This window comes from Herpailurus yagouaroundi, unplaced genomic scaffold (assembly GCF_014898765.1).
Source record: "Herpailurus yagouaroundi ecotype Mexico unplaced genomic scaffold, PumYag 195, whole genome shotgun sequence".
NCBI lineage: Eukaryota > Metazoa > Chordata > Mammalia > Carnivora > Felidae > Herpailurus > Herpailurus yagouaroundi.
This window is the reverse complement of record NW_024412426.1, coordinates 12199909-12222818: the sequence shown is the minus strand read 5'-3', so window position 1 is coordinate 12222818 and position 22910 is coordinate 12199909. Positions and strand designations below refer to the sequence as shown.

The 22910-nt window shown below is 38.5% G+C and overlaps 2 long non-coding RNA genes across 6 annotated transcripts in view; one reads left to right on the top strand and one right to left on the bottom strand.

Annotated features, from left to right (window-relative positions):
- LOC121011850 (uncharacterized) overlaps nt 1–22910 on the top strand; it is a 46971-nt gene that overhangs the window by 10343 nt on the left and 13718 nt on the right. For both annotated transcript variants that reach the window (XR_005781804.1, XR_005781803.1), the window contains exon 2: nt 20791–20854. This is a non-coding gene — a long non-coding RNA (uncharacterized LOC121011850). The remainder of the gene's footprint in view (nt 1–20790; nt 20855–22910) is intronic.
- LOC121011848 (uncharacterized) overlaps nt 1–22910 on the bottom strand; it is a 145956-nt gene that overhangs the window by 114970 nt on the left and 8076 nt on the right. The gene's annotated exons all lie outside the window — the stretch shown is intronic.

The following is a 22910-nucleotide window of genomic DNA, read 5'->3' as shown; positions in this document are numbered from 1 at the left end:
TCAGTATGCATTTTGTGAAAATAATCCTGGATTCTTTATTTCCCTACCTCTATTTTTCTGTGCATTCAAATATTCCCATTTAAAAAAAATTTCTGGAATGTTAGTATATTGTTCCCTGAGTAAAAGTACAATGAGTTCAGGGCAGCACCTCTCCTGCTCATAGCTGGAGAGAAGCAAGTATATCAAACTAAGGCTGGACAAAAATCCTACCCATTTAGATCCAGGAAGAAATTTCTCCTTGTAGAGAAAAAGTACACTGAAATCAGACCGCCACCACCTGTCAGACCACCTCATCCATGGAGTGAAGGTTGGGGCATGTAACTTTTAGGGAGTGCATTCTGGAGTATCATATAATATCACCCAATTCTCCTATACATTCATAAAATAAAATACTCAGTACTTTTTTTCAATGGAAATAAGAAACTAGAGTTCATTACTAGAAAGAAAAGTTTAGTTATCTCTTGTATAAGATAGAAACAGCCTACTCCCCTGAAGGACAGTACTGGCTTCCTCTATGAGCTTTGTAAGTGCCTAGACAGGCCTGTCCTTGTAGCAGAAGAAACTAAATGGAAGACTCTATTAGAAACCTTACAGCAAGAATTCTTCTGGAATTCTTGGAGGAACCACTCCTTATTATCCACCTGGAATGGACCCAGATTGTTCAAATTTCCTATGGCTCCACACAAGGACCCACGCTCACTGTCTGACACTCTGACTCGGCCATTACCTTCAGCCTCTCTACCTAACTCTGCTCTGGCCCTTTCCTTGATCCACTATTTGTGTTCACTGTCCCCAGGGCTGTATACTTGGCAACCAAGTTGCTAGGAGAACCCACCCTTCCCGTGGCCACAGCTACTCCCCTGAGCTAAAGTGAACAACTCATCCTCATTTTAAAACTGAAAATCTCACATCCCTGGAAACGCCTCAGCCCCAGGCAAACAGGGATGGGTGGTCACTCCACTCACAGCCAAGTGAAGGCAGAATCACAATCTTAATTTTATTCCTTAATTACTATATGACTTTTTAAAGAGACAGCACTGTGAGCAAATATCACAGAACTACGTTATCTAAGTGTGTATAAGCCATATGGCAATACCCATAGCAAACTTTAAATCTCATTCCCTTCCCCTGGCACCTCTCATGTCTCAGAAATGCCTCTGCTGTCTTTTATCACTGTATGCTCAGATAGTAGAATTTTTAAGATTGGCCCAAAGAAAATGAGATTTAGAAAGTATATCTGCTGTCTAAAAACAAACAATGAATTCTAAACCCAAATAAAAGTAATTTTAGGATGATCCAATTTGATCACATCTACAGCTCTCTCCTCCCTGTTCAGCGTAAATAACAAAAGCTGCCTATGAATCTATCTCAGAAGACAAAAGGAAAAACAACTCTCCGTTCAGGGCATCCCAATTTTACAAACCAGGAGGTGACCAAATTTCCAAGACATCACTGCCATAACTCCTGCTCAATGGGAAGGAGACTCTAGAAGCATGAATGGTCAGTACACATAATATAACTCACACAACACTAGTTAGTCACTGATCCTTCACACATTTCTCAAATCCCCCAATCTCAGAAAATGTGTGTACGCAGACTCTTGTTTACATTCTGGGCTCAGTTGTTAGTTTTTGAGCAACCAACAGAGCAACCTCTCCACATGTTCATTATGGTCCTTTCTAATAAAGAATATTTCCTTATACTGTTTAAATAAAAAGAAATGAATGCATCAGCATTTCAAAGCTCTGACCTTTAAGTTTCTGTACTCGTTGATGTATTGAAGAAAAGATATATAGAGTGTCCATTAGAATTGAGAGTCAGATTAACTCAACGGAGCATACATACAATTGTGCATCTAATTCTGGAGGTAGTATAATCATTCTGTCCTATATGATGGATGCGTGGATAGATTTTAGAATTTCGAAAGTCTCAAATTAAGCTTCTAGTTTATTCCTCTAAATCTCCATGACTTTAAATAAAAATGATTTCTTATATCTTCTCTGTAAGACTTGGGTATAAAACTCTCCAGCAGGAAAACATCCTCAGAGCTAGATATATCTTATAATTGATTATGTGCCTACACTATCTGAATATGGGAGACCAAAGCTGATGCTGCTTTAAAATAACAATAGGGAAATCGATTTCCACGGAGAAATCCCCAGGGATGGGAATGTCAATTTATTGCAGTTATTTGTGAAACAAGAGGAAAATTGGTCATTTTTGTTAAAGGAAAATTAGCCAGACACAGCAAATCTGTTGGCACTGAAAACTGATACTATACCTATTTTTTTTTAATTTTTTTAATGTTTATTTATTTTTTGAGAGAGAGACAGAGATGGAGTGTGAGCAGGGGAGGGGCAGAGAACGAGGGAGACACAGAATCTGAAGCAGGCTCCAGGCTCTGAGCTGTCAGCACACAGCCCGATGTGGGGCTCAAACCTACAAGCTGTGAGATCATGACCTGAGCCAAAGTCAGACGCTTAACTGACTGAGCCACCCAGGCACCCTGATACTAAACCTATTTAAAAGGAACCTTGTATTTTCTAAAATAGACTTGATTTTTTAGAGTAGATTTAAGTTTTCAAAGAACAAGACAAGAAGAAGTTCCCATATACCTTCTGCCTCCACACAGGTTTAATCTCTCCTACCATCTCACACCAGAATGATACACTGGTTACCATTGATGAACTTACATTGACATATCAATACCACCCAAAGTTCAGAGTTTACATTGTGGTTCATTCTTGCCGTTGTACATTCTATAGGTTGGACAAATGTACAATGACATGTATCCAACCATTGAAATAGCATCAGGAAAAGTTCCCCATCCTCTGCCTATTTGTCCCTCCCAACCCCTGGCAACCACTGATTCTCTTAGTGTTTCTGCAGTTTTGTCTTTTCCCACAATGTCACTTAGTTGAAATTTCATATAGTAGAATTTTTAGACTGGCTTCTTTCATTTTATAATATGCATTTAAGTTTCCTCCATGTCTTTTCATGGCTTGATAGCTCATTTATTTAGAACCATACATTTTTTGTTTATTTAAAAAAAAAATTTTATGTTTATTTATTTTTGAGAGAGAGAGAGAGACAGAGCATGAGCAGGGGAGGGGCAGAGAAAGAGGGAGATACAGATTCCAGAGCAGCTCCAGGCTCTGAGCTATCAGTGCAGAGCCCGATGTGGGCCTTGAACTCACTGACTGTGAGATCATGACCTGAGCCAAAGTCCGGCACATAACAGACTGAGCCACCCAAGCACACCTAGAACCATACATATTTAAATTTTATTTATATGTTGTACAATGAACATGTACTCATTTTATATAAGATATCTAAAGTTATTTTATTTTTTAAAACGTTTATTTTTGAGACAGAGAGAGAGAAAAAAAGAGAGAGCACATGAGCAATAGAGGGAGGGGAACAGAGGATCTGAAGTGGATGGGCTCTGCATTGACAGCAAAGAGCCCAACAAGGGGTGAACTCATTAACTGAACCATGAGATCATGACCTGAGCCTAAGTCAGATGCTTAACTGACTGAGTCACCCAGGTGCCCCGGAACCATACATTTTTTTTAATTAAAAATTTTCCTTAACTTAAAACAGTGGTTTCCATGATTAGAGGTAGAGTTTGAGTTTTGCAAATCTGTAAATACAACCTATTGGAGCAGGTAAGCTTAGGTTCAAGTTTCACCTCTCCCAGTTACTAGGATGAACCTTGGAGAAACCAACCAACCACTGACATGAGGAAAGACTGAACATTAAAAAAGGTGATCGTCCATAAGGAAACATGGCTTAAGACTGTGCCCACTACAGGCCTTCCCAAATGAGTAGTGACACACTGACCAGTCCAATCTTCTATCTTGAGAAGCAGAACTGTGAAATAAATACACGTGAGAAATAGGGAGCAACTACATTTGAGGAAATGAAGAGAAGGTAGATGACAAGACTGCTCATGAATCCTAAAATAAATTTAAGTTATAGCCATGCAGTGGAACAAAGTGTACCCAATAAAAATCATGATTTGGGGTATGGAAGATTTTAAGAACGGCGTATCACTTTCATAAGTAATTATAAATGGGGAAAATATATAAAGATGTATACACCAAATATGCTAAATCTGTTGCCTCTACATAAGATCATAAACAAAGGCAGGTGAAGAAATACAAAATACACCCAAATGCTCATCAGTGCTTATCTCTGTGTAGTGAAGATAACTGTACTACCTGGGTTTTCAGCAAGAGATGAAACTCTTACACCAAGTAATTTGAGGAGAGTATATCAAGGGACTATTTGTAAGATGGGGGAGAAGGATGTTACAGGTTGCCTGGGTAAACCCCATTATCTGCCAAGGCGGGGGGTCGGGGGGGTGGTTTCCTGAAGCTGTAGAGGGAAAACTGGGTTGAAGGGCTGCTAGACAAGAACTGTGTCCTGTATCCAAGACCCACTACTAGTTGGCAGCCTCACAGGGAGGAACCTGGGGAAATAAACAGCCTGACTTCATGCACGCTGGCAACACTCAGGGGGAAGTCAGAAGGCAAAGCAGCGTTTGGGTACAGGTCAGCCTCCCAGGCCCTCAACAGGCTAGAGGAAGATGGTATCTAGAGGAACAAACAGCATTATTTCACTTTCCTTTATTTTTCTTATCTGAATTTGGGTTGTTTTTTTTTGTTTTGTTTTTTCAAAAAGAAGCACATCGAACAACCATGCATTTCATAGCTTTAATTTCTCCCCCCGTGGCGTTCCATTTTTTTCAGTCTCTGCAGTGGGTTGGATAAAAAGTAAAATAGGGGTGTGAGTCAAAAAAAAAAAGATTGAAAGAAACAGAGAGAAAAATGAGAAAATGAGACATTACAGAAAGACTATCATGAAGACCGATTGGCCCCTCATATATTCCCATATATAGGACACACGTGGGGGCTGAAGAAAATAGGCTCCATACTGCTCTGTGTATTAAAGATTGAGAGTAATCGAAATAACAGTAATTTATAAGGGAATTTTTTAAGGGACTTCCTCGGGTCTGCTGTGGCATACACAATCAGCCCTGAATTAAAACACTATTTCAAGGTTGCCAGGGCCCTCTTCAGCATCCTGAAGCCATTTTGTCTTTTCTTGTGTCTCATCTAAATATATCTGTTTTCAAACCCCAATGCAAAACTTTTTTGCAAGTGTACCAGATCAGGTAGAATCCACATTGAGCAGATCTTACAGATATGACTAGTTTCAGTACCAGCAGATGTCAAAACCAAGCAAGCCATAGTCGCTGGCTGATTGCATGCAGGCAGAATTAGGACTAAGTTTTGTGGTCTCCACTTCCTCAGAGCTCAGTTCTGTAAGGCTAACATTGTTCATCACAAGTCCCCACTAGGACACCTACACTGATCCAGCAGAGGGCAGTGATAGATCTAGGAGCCTGGCCCTAGGCAAGGACTCCCCATTGGAGGCACAGCTCAAAATGGCTTCATCTATGCAAGGCAGGCAGGGTCACCTGAGTTCATTTCTCACATCCGCTCAGTTCTGTGGCTGCTCCCTTAGCAACCCTGCAGCCGCTGCCAGCAGTCATGGGAACAGGAATTATGACCTTCCCCTCAAACTGCAAGCCTTGAAAACAAAAGCCACAGCACCTCCAGCCTCAACAACATCTAATTTATGGCTGAGTTGCTTGGCTATATGTTTCAGGCTTGAGGCAGCCCTGGAGTGAGGTGGGCAACGGGCTACTCCATTAAAGGGACAGCAGGGGAGCCCATAAGTCCCAAAGCAAATGTCCAAACCTAATCAAGAAGAAATCCAAGGGAGAAGAGAATCAATGCAGGCCTGTGGTTTTTTAATTAAACAGACCCCTGACTTGACATTATAGTTACTACAAGAAAGATGAGCTTGATTATGGACAAGGAAAAGCATGTTTCAATTGCAAAACATCAAATAAACTGGACACTATTAGCATCAATTATCAGCTAGTAAAAACCTCTGGAGATTTCAAGCCTCTAGGAATTTTTTAAATAATTGATTAAAGACAATTTGGGGAAGCACATTGTGCAATAGTTTGCAAAGTGCAACTTAACTTTTCAACTAAGGAAAACAACTTGAGTAATTTGCACTACACCATTTATATGCAATCAAGAGTTACTCTTTCTTTCACTAATACATAAAAATAGAAAGCATTATACATGTTAGAGCTGGAAGAGACTGTAAACATCACTGTTCTTTAATTTGTTAAGCAATAAAAATCTTTTTAAAGAGATAAATCTTATATGCAACTTCAATAGATCGAAAACAGATGAAAGAAACATCTTCTCGATATGAATTTATTTTAGAAGTTTACATTTCTGCTAAAGGCTATAAAGTCAGTCACTAAGAACAAGGAAGCCTTTTTGGATGAATGAGATCAGAATTTATAGATGATTTGCAGACTTACATCAGTCTTAGGATCTAATTTATTTTAGTATTTTCTTTGCAACTACTTTTGAGGGTGATGACAGTGATTCCCACAGATAAATCCCTGCACATCGTCAAAGAGGTTTTTTTAACAGCTTTTCTTGCGACTTCAGGATATTCTTTAATTAAATATAGCAAAATAAGTTTAATTCCAAAATCTGCACTAAAGCAAGTCACCACTGGCAACATATTAAGAAGCTGTGATTTCCAAAGAATTAAAAGATCCTTTTTTTTTTTTTTAAATTCTGGTAAAGACAGCTGTGTTCTCAACAAAAATTAGCTCTTTTTCCTTTTCCACCTTAGTATACAGCTCAACCACATTTACCAGCTTTCTTTGTAGCCATCTATCTGAGATCTAGCCAATGAAATGGGAACAGACCTGGCACCTGGAAACCCCTCACAGGCACTGCATCAACCCTTTCCTCAACAGCTTGCTGTCTGTGGAAAGTGCTCTGAGGATCCAGACAAGAAGACAGGGCCACGAGATGGAAGAGGCCTGTATTCCCAAAGGTCCATGTAGAAGGCCACTTGTAGACCAGGAATATCCTTCATAGATTTGGAATAGCAAGAAGAAAATGTTTACTGTGTTTAGCAACATAGGTTGGGAATCTGCCATTACAGCTAACATTATTTCCTCTTATTAATAGAATGGTTAAAGTAAATATGGAAATAATATTTTTAAATGTTTATTTTTTTGAGACAGCGAGGGGGGGGGGGGGAGAGATCAAGCACACACAGAGCCTAAGGCAGGACTTGATCCCATGACCCTGGGATTGTGACCTGAGCTGAAATCAAGAGCCAGATGCTTAACCAACTAAGCCACCCAGGCGCCCCATGGAAATAATATTTGAATCAAGTGTTTACAGAACTCCTGAAGCACCTGTCTGGAAGCCATGGTTTGAAAAACAGAGCTTTGATCCAAACTTCTACACAGAAGCATGTCTTCCTCAGTGCAAGGCAAAGAGAACCCTCACTCAAAGACACCCAAAAGTCAGTAGGGCTTTTAGTAACTGGTAGGCACACTAATATGATCGAGGTAACTTCCATTTTTATGCAATACTATGGGAGATTTAAGGCTCTGTTCCTTCCTACCCAAAGAGATGACAGGCAGCACGATGGTTGCAGGAACTTCACGTCTCAGTGCTGCTGGAATGTCAAGAAACCGAAATGAACTTATGAGCGGAAATCAGATAAAAGACCTTTAATGACTTACTGTTCTTCTGTTTTATCAGTTTATTCCTAGCCCCTCAACTTGTTTCCTTCACCCTTAGGCTGGTTGATTTAAGCCAAGAAGCACTTATTTTGATCTTTCTAATAAAGAAGATTTGCCCCTTAGACCAATCCCTGAGGACTAGAGGCTCCTGATTCTCTGGCCATGAGCACTCCTCAACCCCTGATAAAGCAGCACTCTGATCCTAAAGCAATAGGACCAGAGGCAAAGAAACAGATGGGGGCAGAGGGGCTTAAGGAAGCAATTTAGACGGAGGATTGCCTCCTCCCACACCTAGAGACTCAGAGCAGTAGAGATGTTTCCATTTTAATCTTTTGTTTCTGAGAAAACTCTAGCTAAGAAAAAAAGAAAAGTAGAACTAATCTCATATTTCTCAGGCCTTTGTGATACAAAAGGACAAGAACCTAGATGTTTAATTTTGGTCAGTGCTATTTCTTTCCTATAAAATCAGAAAAATCCTTTATCGAGTGTTGTATAGATACATCCATGGTCATCTCAGCAAAAACATCTTCCAACTCAAGGTCTTTCCATGGCCATTTCTTGGAATCATTCTCTATTTTCCCACTACAGGTTCTGCCTTGAAATACGTTTCCCTGTTAAAACAGAAATGACACTCTGAATATACTTTCCTCCTCCAAATAATCTCCCTGTTTAAGGGGTTTTTTCACCATTTTTTCAAAAAGGTGGTTTCAGAGGAAAGAAAAGGGCAGAACACCCTAACCATACACAGATACACAACACTGCTCAACCATTTCCAATTCAAAAATAAAGCACGGTTGACTGAGCTTGCTTCAGAACATCCAAATATTTACTAAAAGGAAATGATTCTGCAGGTTGAGGGGGAGAAGAAACGCCTAGGAGAACAGATTCTGATGAGATTTGCTGTTGCTTACACTGGTAAAAGCAACTTAACCAGACAAATAAGAGCCTATAAGTAATGGCAATTACTCCCAGGAAAGTGGTACTTCCGTAGGAGGAATGGTTTTCTTTATTTGGTTACCATTATTTTTCAAGAGACTTGGTACTACATTTAAAAAAGAAATTGAAGGCTAGAAATGATCAGGGGCCATGATGGAAATAGTTGCTCTGAACCCAGCCTAGAAGACAGGTCCACAGAGTCAGTCCATTCCCTTGGTTAAAACACCCCCTTCCAGTACAAAAAAAAAACAAAAAAACAAAAAAACAAAAAAAAAACACGTGCAATTTTATGCCACAAAAAAATTGTTGTTGTGACAAAAACACTAATTAGATGTCTGGGGGGATGGGGAGATGCTCAGTTGTGGAATCAAAGAAAGTGTTAAATGATCGATGTGTGAATATACTATAAATGCAGAAGGAGGTGAGAAGGTGAAATGCGTACTTGATGCCATAAGAAAAATAATTTGCAAATATTTGTTTTGTGATAAAGCTAATGTTTTTCAAAGTTGTTCTTGGAGAGTATAAATAAGTAGAAATGCAAAACAAAGACATCCCCAGAGAACAGACTTTTAAAATGCTAATCAAGAGAGTGATTTTCATAGAATATGCTTAATGATAATAAAATTAACATTGAGAAGAAAGAAGAGAAAGGACAAATGAAGTAAACACAAAAATTTTTCTTAGAAATACTGAGGAAAAAGTCTTTTAATGTAGCTTCTGGGTTAGGAAACACAGTCACATATTTATTTGCTTTTCGGAAAGTCTTACAGAAAGAAGAATCACATCTACCCAAAGCCTTACAACCTATTTTTACCCCCTTTTAACCTTGAATATTGTACTTTACAAACTTAAAAAACAGACTCCATGACTTCAAGAGCTTAATTATAAGATTCTGAAACTTTTCCAGGAATCGAGGGAACCGTATTTTCAAATTAATATCTTTATAAATTTAGTGTTAAACTGTTACTCAAATAGAATATATTATACTTTAAGTTCCCCTAAATACAAATATGCAAAATAAAATTAAGCCCATGATTCCTCACAGCTCTCTGAGATTACATTCACATTCCATATTCACAGTGAACTATGGCACACAGAGCAAGTACCCCTCAAAATGATAAACTTAAAGTTGACATATACAAAATCTAACAGAGACTTTATTTGAAGAGCACTTGTATCTAGGATGCCAACACCAGAAAATTCTATTTAAGGCCTGAGGAAATTGCAATTTGGTCAGCAGGTTTTTACTGTATCTAATTGTCCACCAAACAGTCATTGTCTTTACAAGTGGCACTACATTCAACAAATATTTACTGAGCAATCACTATTTACAAGATGTTCTTCTAGGCACTGAGATTAGGGTACAAAACAGGGTCCACCATATTCCTTCTCTCCCAGAGTTTACAACCTAAACCAGAGGCAGGACCTAAGAGAGGAGGGGGAAGGTTTCTTAACAGGAGGCACTATTGACATTTGAACCAATTATTTATGGGGTGAGACCATCCTGCACACTACCACTAAAAGCCAAGAACAACTCCTAGTCAATGATGGCAACCAAAAACATCTCTCTACATCTCCAAACCTCTTTGTGGATAGGATATGTCTTCAAAGTGCTTAGATGAAGAAAAGAAGCTTTCTGTGCAAGATATGAATTCCCCCATCTGGGAGGGTGTTCCAAATTCAAGACTACCTAAGACTTCAGAAGCAGTCCTAATAGAGGTTGACCCTAAAAGAAAGGAAGGATTTTAAAAACAAAGTTACCCAGCATTTATTAGCATTTCTTATTCATTCTGCCTTTGTGTTTCATCCCAAGAATTGAGAGGAAAGGGCAAAAAGACTAACTTCTAGGCTAGGAACTCCTGAAAGGTAGTGAAATGGCAGATTAGTTCAAATTCTGCTTGGTATTGGTATTTGCCTGTTTGCTACCTCTGTTTATTTTACAGTGATTCTTATGTGCTCCATGGCAAAACAGTGTAACAGAATGGTGCCTCGGAAATGAAGTAAAAGTTTTAGGACCTAGACCTTTAAAATACTATATAGAAATTCACATTGATTCGTTTAATTATTAAGAACTATTTATTATAAATACTGCTGAATTAGAAGTTCTATCTTATGTGTCCTCTCAATTTTTCCAGAGTCAGTAAGCTAAGTTTGCTTTTTGATACTTAACCTTCAAATACAATATCCTGAAACTCAAACTCTCAGGCATGTATTTATTTTGAATATTTGTGAATAATTTGTTTATCAATGAGAGGAGACATAGATAAATTTGTTCTTAAATGTATTCTAATGAATGACAAAGACTATTTACATTTAGGAAGTCCATTTGCTTTTTTGCTTGTTTGTTTTGTTTTGTTTTTGATGGTTTATTTTCCTAAGAAAAGCATCTAGAGTGTTGTAATGGTTTTAAAATATGTCCACAGTTTTTTTTTTTGACAAAAAAAGAAGTGAAACTTAGGGGTGCCTGGGTGGCTCAGTCGGCTGAATGTCTAACTCTTGGTTTTGGCTCAGGTCATGATCCTACAGTTCATGGGTTCTAGCCCCGTGTCAGGCTCTACGCTGACAGCATAGAGCCAGCTGGGGTTCTCTATCCCTCTCTCTCTGCCCCTCCCTCCCCTGCTCATGTGCTCTCTCTCAAAATAAATAAGTAAACAAACAAAAAAGTGAAGCTTAATTCCCCTACTGTTGAGTGTGGGCTGAACTTAATGACTACCTTCTAATGAAAAGCACTTGGCAAAAGTGATCATGTATATCTTCCCAGATTGAATCATGAAAGACCTTGTGGCTTCCTCCTCCTTGCTTCTTTATCTTGGATCATTCACTCTGGGAGAAGCCAGATGACATCATGAGGATACCCAAGCAGTCCTACAGAGAGGTCCTAGTCCTCACCAGGAGTGAGGAACATCTGTCAACAACCATGTGCTTCCATCTTGGAAGCAGATCCTGAAGTCCAGTCGTACCTTCAGATGACGGGAGCCCTTGCTAATATCTGAGTCAAACCTTGAAAGACGCCCTAAGCCAGAACCATCTAGCTAAGCCATTCCCAAATTCAGACCCATAGAAAACAATAAGCTAAAAACTTTTTTTGTTGTTTTAAGCTGCTAAGTTTGGGGGTAATCTGTTTCTCGGCAATAGGTAACTAATACCAGTGTGTACTTTCATCACTGGGGTCTAAATAAAAATCTAAAGTTCCAAGGTTATTTTTAATTTTCTGTATGGCAAACAATTGTACTCAGGTATCAGTGGCAGGCCCTATCTTTCTAACATCTAGATATACTGGACTCTACTCAGAGCCCTGTCACTTCCACAGTATCACCCTGGACACAAAGAACTGACCCTTGCCTTCTAGACTTCTGCTTCCCCCTAACCGGGGATTATCAAGGCATCCTTTCAAATAAATACAGTGTTCTCTTTAGTAGGCATTGAAGTTAAATATAACTTTCTCCATCTCATCACTCAATATTGTGTTGGATTTTAATGCATAGATTCATAACCTGTGAATCAGATTAATATCAACATATCCCAAAGTACCAGACCCATTTAATGGAACAATATCCCCATGCCACCAATTTTTATTGTATGTGATAGACAGCTTCTAAAGTGGCCCCCAGTGATCCCCACAATCTGGAATTCATGCCCTTGTATAATACCCTCCCTCTGAGTGTGGGCTGGGCCCAGGGACGAACAGAATGTGACAAATATCATGGGATGCCACTTCTGAGATGGAGTTACAAAAAGACTCTGGCTTCCACCTTGTTCTCTCACTTGCTTACTCTGATGAAAGCCAGCGGCCGTGCCGAACACCACCCTGTGAAAGGTGCACATGGCAAGGAACTGAGGGAGATCTCCAGCCAACATCAGTGAACAATTGAGGTCCTCAGTCCAACAGCTCACGAGGAGCTAAATCTTGCCAACAATCACATTGCTGAGCTTGGAAGTGGACTATCCCCTCATCCAGCCTCCAGGTAACTAGATAAGTGCTGCCCTGGTCAACACCCTGTTGCAGCCTGGCTCCAAAAATGTTGGATAATAAATATTTGTTATTTAAGAGGCTAAATTTAGGAGTAATTTGTTATGTAGAACTAGACACCTAATAACATACAGAAAATGAATTAGCTTTAAAGCATAAATTATAAAGTATATGACTATCAAGTATTTCTAGAGCAAATGAAGCACTGTTCGCACAAAGCACTAAATAGTATTTGAGTAAGACTTAGTAACATCAAAGCCTGGATCATTCGATGCAAATTTATCCTGCTATAACATGTGACTTTTTCCCTATGGTAATTTCCCCCCAAATTATCTTTGTTGTCCACAGAAGACTGGGATGGGAATATTAATTATATAGTCTTAAAATGTGTTTTAGAAATCGATTAAATAGAGACATATCTGGCATATACATGCCTTTTGAGCTCCTTACCTGGGTGTTATGAATTCACTATCTACCACATGTTTGATAAGCTTTTGTTACACCTAAATATGTATGAAAAAGTAAATTTGGGAGGCCACTTATCAACACAATTGGTTTCAAAGCCATGAGTTTTAAAAAGGGAAAAGTAGCTGAGTTTTAAGTATTCTCTAAATCAGCATTTCTCTACATGTATTCCATGGAACACTAATCATACAGGTTATTTGGGGGTGGTATATTTTTAAAAGGGTTCCATTGTTAAGTTAGTTTGAGAACAGGTGGGTGAATTGAAATTAAAACAGGCTTCTTTTTTTGTGTATGGTATCTCTAGGCCTTTACAAAGTATAAATGTGTAAATGTGACTTTCCAAGATGAAAGTTATGTTATACAGTGATTGAAAAGCTCGTTTGGATGAAGGAATGATGCTTCTCCATGAGCCTGCACTGGAATCACCGTATGGAAAAACTTGAAAATTAAGAGTTTAATTGATGACCAATATCTGAAATGTTGTTCCAACTTCTCCCCTCAAATGTTGTTAAGGTCCTCTCCAAATCTCCCTCATGGATTGGAAGCTATATTAGGTAAGAAACCAGAGGTCCACATTTAAGCAGGTTTAATATCTCTGACCCTGGTGGGTTTAGCTTCAATCACAGGTGCTACAGGCAACACTATTAATAATTTACCTGCTCTTAAAATAGGATTCATAAATTATAATAGTAAACCCACACTAAATGTTAGTTATGTGCCAGGCTCTCTTTGGATGTAATATAATTTGGACAGATGAAAAAGTTGACACCCAGGGAGGTTACAGGAACCCCTTATGTTTGAACACTGCTGCTAATATCCATGCACCATGTAGACATGATGAAGAGGCTACTGTAATATGGACACAACATGCATTGGCTCACCAATTCAATACAAATTTCATTATGACAGAATGAGCACAAATTAATGTCACAGTCTATTAAAATTCATCTCAATTCAATGCTAAATTTTCCCCTATTGATCATTATTTTGTAACAACAGAAATATATTGGCATAAAATGCTTATGGCAAATTAATATTAATGCAGCAAGAATGCAATCAATGCCGAGATACAAAACATTAATAATCCATTAGGTTTCTCTTATAGTCTTTTGAACCAAATTGGCTATAAAATTCACAATGTTACTTTTAAGCTTTACGATATTAAAGTGAGATTTTTTTTTCCTGAAAGCTTCTATAAATCTAGTAAATGTACATTGAACTTGTATATAACACCAACCAGTAAAAGCACTTCTAATTGCCTTTTGCTTTTGTTAATGCCTATAAGTCCATGTGTGTTTTACACAAATAAGACTACATGTGTTTTTAGAAATTAAGCATGAATTCATTTTGAAGAGGAAAAGGTCTTAACTTTAAAAAACTATCCCACTCAGGGAATTTTCCTAATTATTAAATTTTTACTGAGATATAGTAGAGATTACAACTGATGGCAAAAACAGGTCCTATACTCATTGTATAACCTACAAAGGGGTCCAATTTGTATCTCAAAGCTAATAGCCTAGCTTTAAACATACACTCTACCTTGTGAGTAGGTTTAAGAAACCAAACACAGCCGAAACAAACAAAAAAACCCTGGAAGTAGAACTCCTCTGGAGAGAAATAAAAAGAATGGTATGGAACCTGCCCTTTGTAACTGAAGCACAGAGGTAGTGAGAAGAGCTTGGGTTTTTTAGTTAGACTTGTTCAACTTCCATCTCCAGTTGCTTCACCTTCGACTAGTCACTCAACCTTCCTGAGTTATCTCATCTATGAATTGATAGGAGTAATACAAGAATTAGAAATAACATACGAGTACTGAACACATGAGAGCACTCCATAAAAGTCCTGAAAATACCAATTAAAAAGAGTAAATGCTAAAACTTATTTTTGAAAACACTCTGTGAAACTATCTTAATAAAAAGAGGAGGATGCCCCAGCAGCTGAGTGAACATACATCCGGAATGTGCTTGATAAGGCACAGTGAAATTTTAGAGATTGTTCTCCCCAATTGAGGGAAAACCTTTAGCTAATAGGCAGCTAATCCTTAGAGCAGACAATAGGAGAGGTGAGGAGGAGACAACACCAGCTGATGTGGGGACAGGGCTGCATGAACAGGGTGGAGGTGAGGAAAAGAAACCTGGGAGTAGATTCTTATAAATGTGGTTTATCACCGCGTCTTGTCTGTGTCTGTCTTCCTCGTTGCTTGGGAGCAACTCTGGAACTGTGTTTGTCTTGTCTTGGTCACAGTGCCCAGCACAGACATTTAAACATGGAGTTCAATAAGTGCCAGGGGAGGGGAAGAAAAGAATGAAGAGGTGAAGAAAAGGAACCAGAGAGAAGGAAAATGAGAAGAAAGGAGGAAGGAGAGGACAAGAAAGTGGTTACTCTCAAAAAAGAATCAGAAATTTATATTCTGTAAAATTTGCTCCTTTGTAAGTTTTTGTGTTTCTTCTTTTACTTAATTAATATCCATTCTTTGGTTCACCTGAATGAAAACTAAGAAAGCTCTGCACGGTTGGGAGTAGAATTATTGGTGATGGTGTCAAAACAGAGGCTCCAGAGAGATGGAGTTGGGCCATGAGATGGGGAGCCAGACAGCCACCAGTGTGCCCCTGTGATGGTTCATCCTTTCCTCTAACCCAAATTGACCAAGCGAATTACAACCTGCTACCATCAGGGCAAGACCAAATCTTACCCATTTCTCCATGTAATCAATCCTCTGAAAGACTTGTCTGAGCTTCAGCCTTTTTATGCTTTACCTAATGATTTCTGAGATCCCGAATTCTATCCTTGCAATTCCATTTAACACATAGCTGTAAAACCTTTTGCTGCCATATTCCCTGCTTCAGAACCTTCCTTAAATCCTTTGTCCTGGCTTCCTTACCTGCCACATAAACTTTAAATTGAGTCCATTAGTTTTGATCATAGTGCTAAAGAGGCTAAGGGCAAAAGTTAAACACCAGAAAAAGCTTATAAATTCCTGGACTCACAAACATCAGAGCAGGAAAAGAACCTTAACAATGACTTAGTACAACCCTCTTATTTTACAGATGAGATCATTAAGGTTCCAAAAGATCAAGTTTGCATAGAAAAAAAGAAAAATCTCTACATGGCCACAGAATGACCTTTAATCTTCGGCAATCATCTTGAAAATTCTTGGGTTTTCTTTCCAAAAGTCAGGGAAGAATGTGGATTACATCACATAATTATCACCCTCCTGCAGGCGGCCAGGAAACCTCAAAGCCCTTTTAGGTTCTCTTCCTGTAATTACCAGTACCTTCCTCACTGCAGTATTTGTCCTAATCCTTAACCCCGACTTGCATTTCTTTATTTTGTCAGCTATGGAGGAGAAAAGCCATGAAGAGATCTTAATCGCAGGGAGAGTACAGCAGTGAGATCCAAGGACCCTAGAGATAGATGAAGCTCAAGCCCCAACTAGCACTCTCACTTGGGGCAAATTTCTTAACCTCTCTAAGCCTAAATTTTGTAGTGAGAAAAATAGGGTGACACTAGGTCCTACCTTATACAGTTTTTGTGAGGGTTCAATGAGCAACTCTGAACCAGTCTTCCCCTATCACGATTTAGGCCCTTGTATGTAACATGCGGACAAGCCTAGACCCTTCCCCTTCTCATAGGGATGTTCTTCCTGGGTGGGAGAAATCTGGTCTCCCCTGACTGATGACTTCAGATGGAACTACCTCAGCCCAGAGGTCAGAGATGTTCTAACATTATTGAACCCCAAAAGGGAAGAGTGAAGATTTCATCTTTTTATTCTTAAAAGTTTCATGGCATCTTGTGGAAATATGCTTTCACTCTCCAACCAGCAACCATTGTATACCAAGAACAGTATGGGTATTGTTCGGCCAAATAAAATCCTATTCCACTGCCATAATATATCTGTATTTCATGTATTTTCTTCATCTTTATACTGTATCTTATAACATGAATCATAAATACTTGACTCTATTGTCTATTCATCTGTTTTTCTTTTTGTTGATTGCAGTGTAAGCATTTCCATCTTGCTACATAAACAGGTATGGTTTTACCATACAAATATTCATATCTCTGAGAAGAAGTCAACAAGTGGTTCTTCTCAGAAAAAGATCTGGTCCATGCTGACCATATATCTCTAACACCAGAAACATACTTTTAAATAGCAGTTAATCTTGTAAAATATTCCAACATTTCTTCTCATTGGGTAACTCCATCAAAATGATAATATTATTTCTTATGTTACTGTAACATCCTGAGCATTTTTGCAAGCGTTTCTTTACTTATTCCTCATAATCTTAATAGGTCAGTATTGTTATGTCCATTTTTCAAATAAGATAATTGAGGTGCAATGGGGATAAACTTCTCTATATACCTCCATCTAACATCTATCTACACGTAATGGAATATTATTCAGCCATGAGAAAGAAGGAAATCCTACCATTTGCAACAACATGGATGGATCCAGAGGATGTTATGCTTAGTGAGATAAATCAGAGAAAGACAAATACTCTATGATATATCACTTACATATGGAATTTAAACAAGCTGAACTCATAAAAATCAAAGAGTAGAATGGTAGTTGCCAGATGCTGGGGGTGGGGGGGTGGGAGAAGAGACATGTAAGTGTACAAACTTGCAATTAGTAGATAAATGAGTTCTAGAGATCTAATACACAGTATATGGAATATAGACATTATTGTATTATAATCATCAAACTTGCTAAGAGACTAGATTCTATCCACACTAGAAAAAAACCCCATCTGGCATTTAGTCAGAAGCTATTGAGTTCCTTTGGGGAACTCTGGGCTCAGGATCCTCTGCACCTGGAGAGTATGAGTAGTAATAACAGGCAGCTGGATGTGGAAAGAATTCCGCCCCCCCCCCAACCCAGATTCCACCTGGGCACTGCTCTTCCCTTGCTCCTACGTGCAGCACCAGACTTCCCCTGGGCTGCAGCCCAGCATCATCCCTGGCTCCTGTTTCTTGCCTTTGCTTTCTTTGATGAGGCTTAATGCTCAAGTCTGTGCCCACCCTTTGGTTCTGTGAGCATGTCTTTTATTTTGAGCCAGCTCCATCCCTGATGGAGCTCTACCCTGTCCCCTCCCTAGCACCCAACCCTCCCCAGCCCACCCACCTCTCACCAAACCCACATCCCACTTATTCCTTCCCCAGGCCTTGAGTTCATGCCTGCCCACATCTAATGTGAGGTCCTTGTTCCTGTCCAGTCATCCATGCAGGCTCAGCAACCTAGCTCATTATGTGACACCAGAGAGTCACCAACTCCTGAGCTGAGGTCCCAGTAGAACTAAGAAACCATTCCTCTTTCAAAATACTTCTTTCAAAAATATGTAAGGAAGTCCCAACAGCCTTGACCAGAGCCAAAGAGAATTTGCATCTCAATAGCAAGCTCTCTAAACGCCTATTCTCTATCCCACAATGTACACACACCCAGGGCCCAATGAAAGGAAGTACTTTCTTTGGAAACCTAGACACTGAACATGCATCCCAATCTCAACCATTAATCCTAGAAGCCATAGTGACTTCAAAATTTTAATTGTACACATTCACAATGAATAGAGAGGCTGTGACAGTTATATTTAACTGTCAAATATGTTGTTTTTCCCTTACTGACAAGTATTGAAGACTGAGCTACCAATATTTGATTAAATTTATCCCATAATCAAAACTGGTTTACAAAAACCTAGTTTTATTGGAGCTAAGGCATAAGTTTAGAAAACAAAGAGTGTGGTTTGTCTTGCAATAGCAAAGAATACCAGGAAAGTTTGCAGATTTTTCCCTTCATTATGAAATTAATAGAGATTCATAAAAATTTGAAAAAAGAATGCCATTTCTAAAAGTATCCCATCACCATAATACATCAGTATTTCATATATTTACATCATTTTTATGCAATAGTTCTGTTTCTTACAACATAAATCATAAGTAATTGCTTTGTTATATATTCAAATGTGACTTTCTATTATAATGAAAACATTTTTATAATGCTACAGTCTTATAATTATTAATTTAATGGTGGCATAATATCCCACAGACCGACCAAACTGGTTTACCTACCATTCAGGTAATAAATTGGATATATGGGCTGTTCCTAATTCTTTCCTGTTTTTTAATTAATACTGTTAGCATAAAATAATAGAAAATACTTACGTATTGGTCTCTGCCCCCAGTTCCTGGCACAGAACTCTTAAAACCCTTGTAAAGGTCCAAGTGATAAGAGCACTAGAAGAATCTTGGTATTTTAATAGTTGGTTTTTTGACGGTTCTTGACACAGAGCTCCTAAATCCCTTGGAATTTCCTGGTGATAAGAGTATCTTCTGTTCTAATGAGATGATGTTTGGTAGTCTCCTGGAGAGCTTCAAGATGGAGGCTGGTCACTCGAAAGACCAAGCCATGATTAGAAGCTTGGAACTTTTAGTCCCACACCCTCTCCAAATAATAGGAGAGGGGCTGGAGATTGAGTTAATGATCATCGCACCGGCATGATGAAGCTTCCATAAAAATCCCAAAAGTATGGGTTTGGAGAGCTTCTAGGTTGGTGAACACATGTACATGCCAGGAGGGTAATGTAAGTCAACTCCATGGGGACAGAGCTCTTCATCTTGGGACCCATTGAAACCTTGTCCTATATATGTTTTCATCTGGTTCTCTATCCATACCCAGGGTTGTTAAGAACTGTGATTTGTAAATGCTTGGTCAGGAACACAGGGGACAACCTGGAGCTTGTGATTCACATCTGAAGTGGAGGCAGTCTTGTAGCACTGAGCGCTTGTCGAATTTGACACTAACTCCAGGTAAACAGTGTCAGAATTGAATTGAGTCATAGGATATCCAGCTGGTCTAACACAGAATTGCTTGATGTGTGGAAAACCCACAGATCTGGTATCAGAATTGAAGTGTTGTGAGTGCAGTAATAATAGTGTGGGCATAAAGGAGAAACACAGGTTTTTACCAATTCAGCCAGTAATACTTTCACTCCATTTTTGTGAATTTAGAATGTTGTCATAGGCTGAGGTTACAAAAATAAATTAATGATAAAGAATATACAAAAGGGTATAAATATTGATCTATATGCTAAATTTCTTTCAAAATAGCCATTTTTTAGAAAAAGTCTTGATTTTAATCAATTCTTATAAAAATTAAACTTTGCCATTTTAAAATTATTTTTATTCAATCAATTTATTTTTAATTTTAACTTGGCTTTCTTTGACTTGCACAGAGAATGAAAAAAAAATCCATATCTTTATATATTTTTCTACAAAGTTCTCTGAGCTCCATGGGGACAGAAACTGTATCTTTCAGTTCTTAGTATTCCTCATAGAAAATAGCAGAAAGGGAACAGAATTTGGAGCCTTACAGGCCTGGGTCCAAGTACCTATTTGGCTACTTATTTGATACGTGACCTTGGGCAACTTATCCTCTCAGAGCCTCAGTTTTCTCTACTGTGAAACAGAATAATCAGATCTAATTCATGCGGACTCAATGTAAAATGACTGGCATATCCCAAGAACCTAGTAAATATTAGTTCTTATCCCACACGTTATATATAAGAAGCACAATTCCTTTTGTAGCATAAGCAAGCTCATGCCTCTTCTCGTTTGATGATTGAGTTCTTAGTCTTATCAAGTTGGGTACATTTTACAATATTTACTGAATATATTTTTATTTTCTACTATTTTAGGGGGTGTGGTTACTTTGATTCACAAATTTTTGAATTCTGTTTTATGAGGTCAAATATATATTTTTTGTTGTTTCTTCTGTTAGGGTGGAGACATTTGATGCAACAAATGTGTGAGGCAAAGTCACCATAAGAGGAAAACACATAAAGGTATGTATCTAATTATACATTAGTTGCACCTCACAAGGATATTGCCATTGTTGGAAATCATTTTGAAAAGTTTTTAACAGAATTTCTGCCAAGTACTACCCTTATATAGACACACACACATGGCTTTTGGAATATAATACTAGAGGCTCAGATGGGTATCAATATGAAGAAATCCAACTTGATTTTTAAAAAATTCATTATAAAATGAGAAAACTTTTCTTCTGGGATTCATAAAACAGCTCCTGGAAGCAATTCTAAATTTTTTTTTTTCAACGTTTATTTATTTTTGGGACAGAGAGAGACAGAGCATGAACGGGGGAGGGGCAGAGAGAGAGGGAGACACAGAATCGGAAACAGGCTCCAGGCTCTGAGCCATCAGCCCAGAGCCCGACGCGGGGCTCGAACGCACGGACCGCGAGATCGTGACCTGGCTGAAGTCGGACGCTTAACCGACTACGCCACCCAGGCGCCCCTGGAAGCAATTCTAAATACAAGATGCAACTATAAAATTATTTTGACAGATTACAGGCTGATAATATAATCATCCAATAGGATAACTTTGAAAAGCACTATATATAAATTCTAGACGTTTGCTATGAAAAGCAAGTGGTGTTTTTACTTTATATTCAGTCACAACTTGTAGGTCTTAAAGCAATAAACCTAGTGTCAAATGAATACCTTTTATAAAACTCAAGAAAAAGATGACTTTCTTTTGCATTGGAGATTTCTATCAGTACAATTACAAATTTCTAAAGTATCTATTAGTACTTCTTATACCATCTGGGATATACTTCAAGGGACAAAAGATACATATTTCCCCCAAAAGCTAATTGTGTCAGTTAATCATCAAAGAACTAATCACAAAACATATAATAGGCATAACTACACACTTATATCCAAAGAACTTCCCCTACAGGTATAAAATAGAGGCTATATGATATAGCATTTGTATCTGTAAAAAAGACCAAGATAAAGGTAAAAAAAAAAAAAAAGACCAAGAAAATAGCAAAGAATTTCAGCTGACAATATGCTTTGTATGAATTAACGATGTGGCCACCAAAAAAAACAACAACAACAAAACGAACAAACAAAAAAACACCCAAAACCCAAATAAGCCCATATTAGTCTATGTTCCTAGGAGTACAGTATCACAAGCCAGGAATTGATAATCACTTCACTGTAGCTTGTCAGACCCTAAACTACAGCTTTCAATTCTGTGCAGAGCTCATTAAAGAGAATTATAAACAAATGGGATTGTGTTCTGCAGTGTGCAAAAAAGACAGTTTGAGGGACTCAAAACTCATGCCACTTGGAGCCTGGATAAGAAGAGCTGGGAGAGGCAAACGATGGTAATTTTGAGATATTTTAGCCCGTCATGTGGATAGGAGATTTGACTTCTTCCCTATGGTTCTAGGAAGCTAAATATGAACCAATGGTTACGAGATCAGACCAATATAGGTCAAAGTTTTCCAAAGTTGACGGGGCTGCTTTCTAAGGTTATGAGTGCCCTATCATGTAGGAGTATTCAAGCACAGACAACAGGCATTTAAACACTAAGATCACTACTATTAAGCTAACTTCTCCTTCAAGTGGCTAATGCTGGTTAAAACCAGTGGTTCTCAAACAGTGTGCATCAGAATCCCCTGGGTGGCTTCTGAATCTGGAAGCACAGATTCTAGACCCGCCCTCACAGTTTCTGACTCAGGAGATCTAGAGAGAGACTTGAGAATTTGCATTTTGTAACAAGTTCCCACTTGATGCTACTGGTCCAGAGAACCACTTTGAGAACCACTGGATTAAACAAAACACTTGGGAGGGATGCCTTAGCAATTCTAACCTGGCAGAAGACTTTGGGCGAGGTGACTTTTCCTTCAGTCCTGCAGCAGTTATAACACATTCAACAGAAGACTGTGTGGTATAAATTATAAGGCCTATAGTAAAGGAATATGAGCAAGTACATTGAGGAGGGAAGGAATTAAACCAAAGCTTGAAGGGAAAGTAGAGCAAAATAGGTGAAAAAGAGGAGGAAGCACAAACTGATCAAAGGTAACAGGGT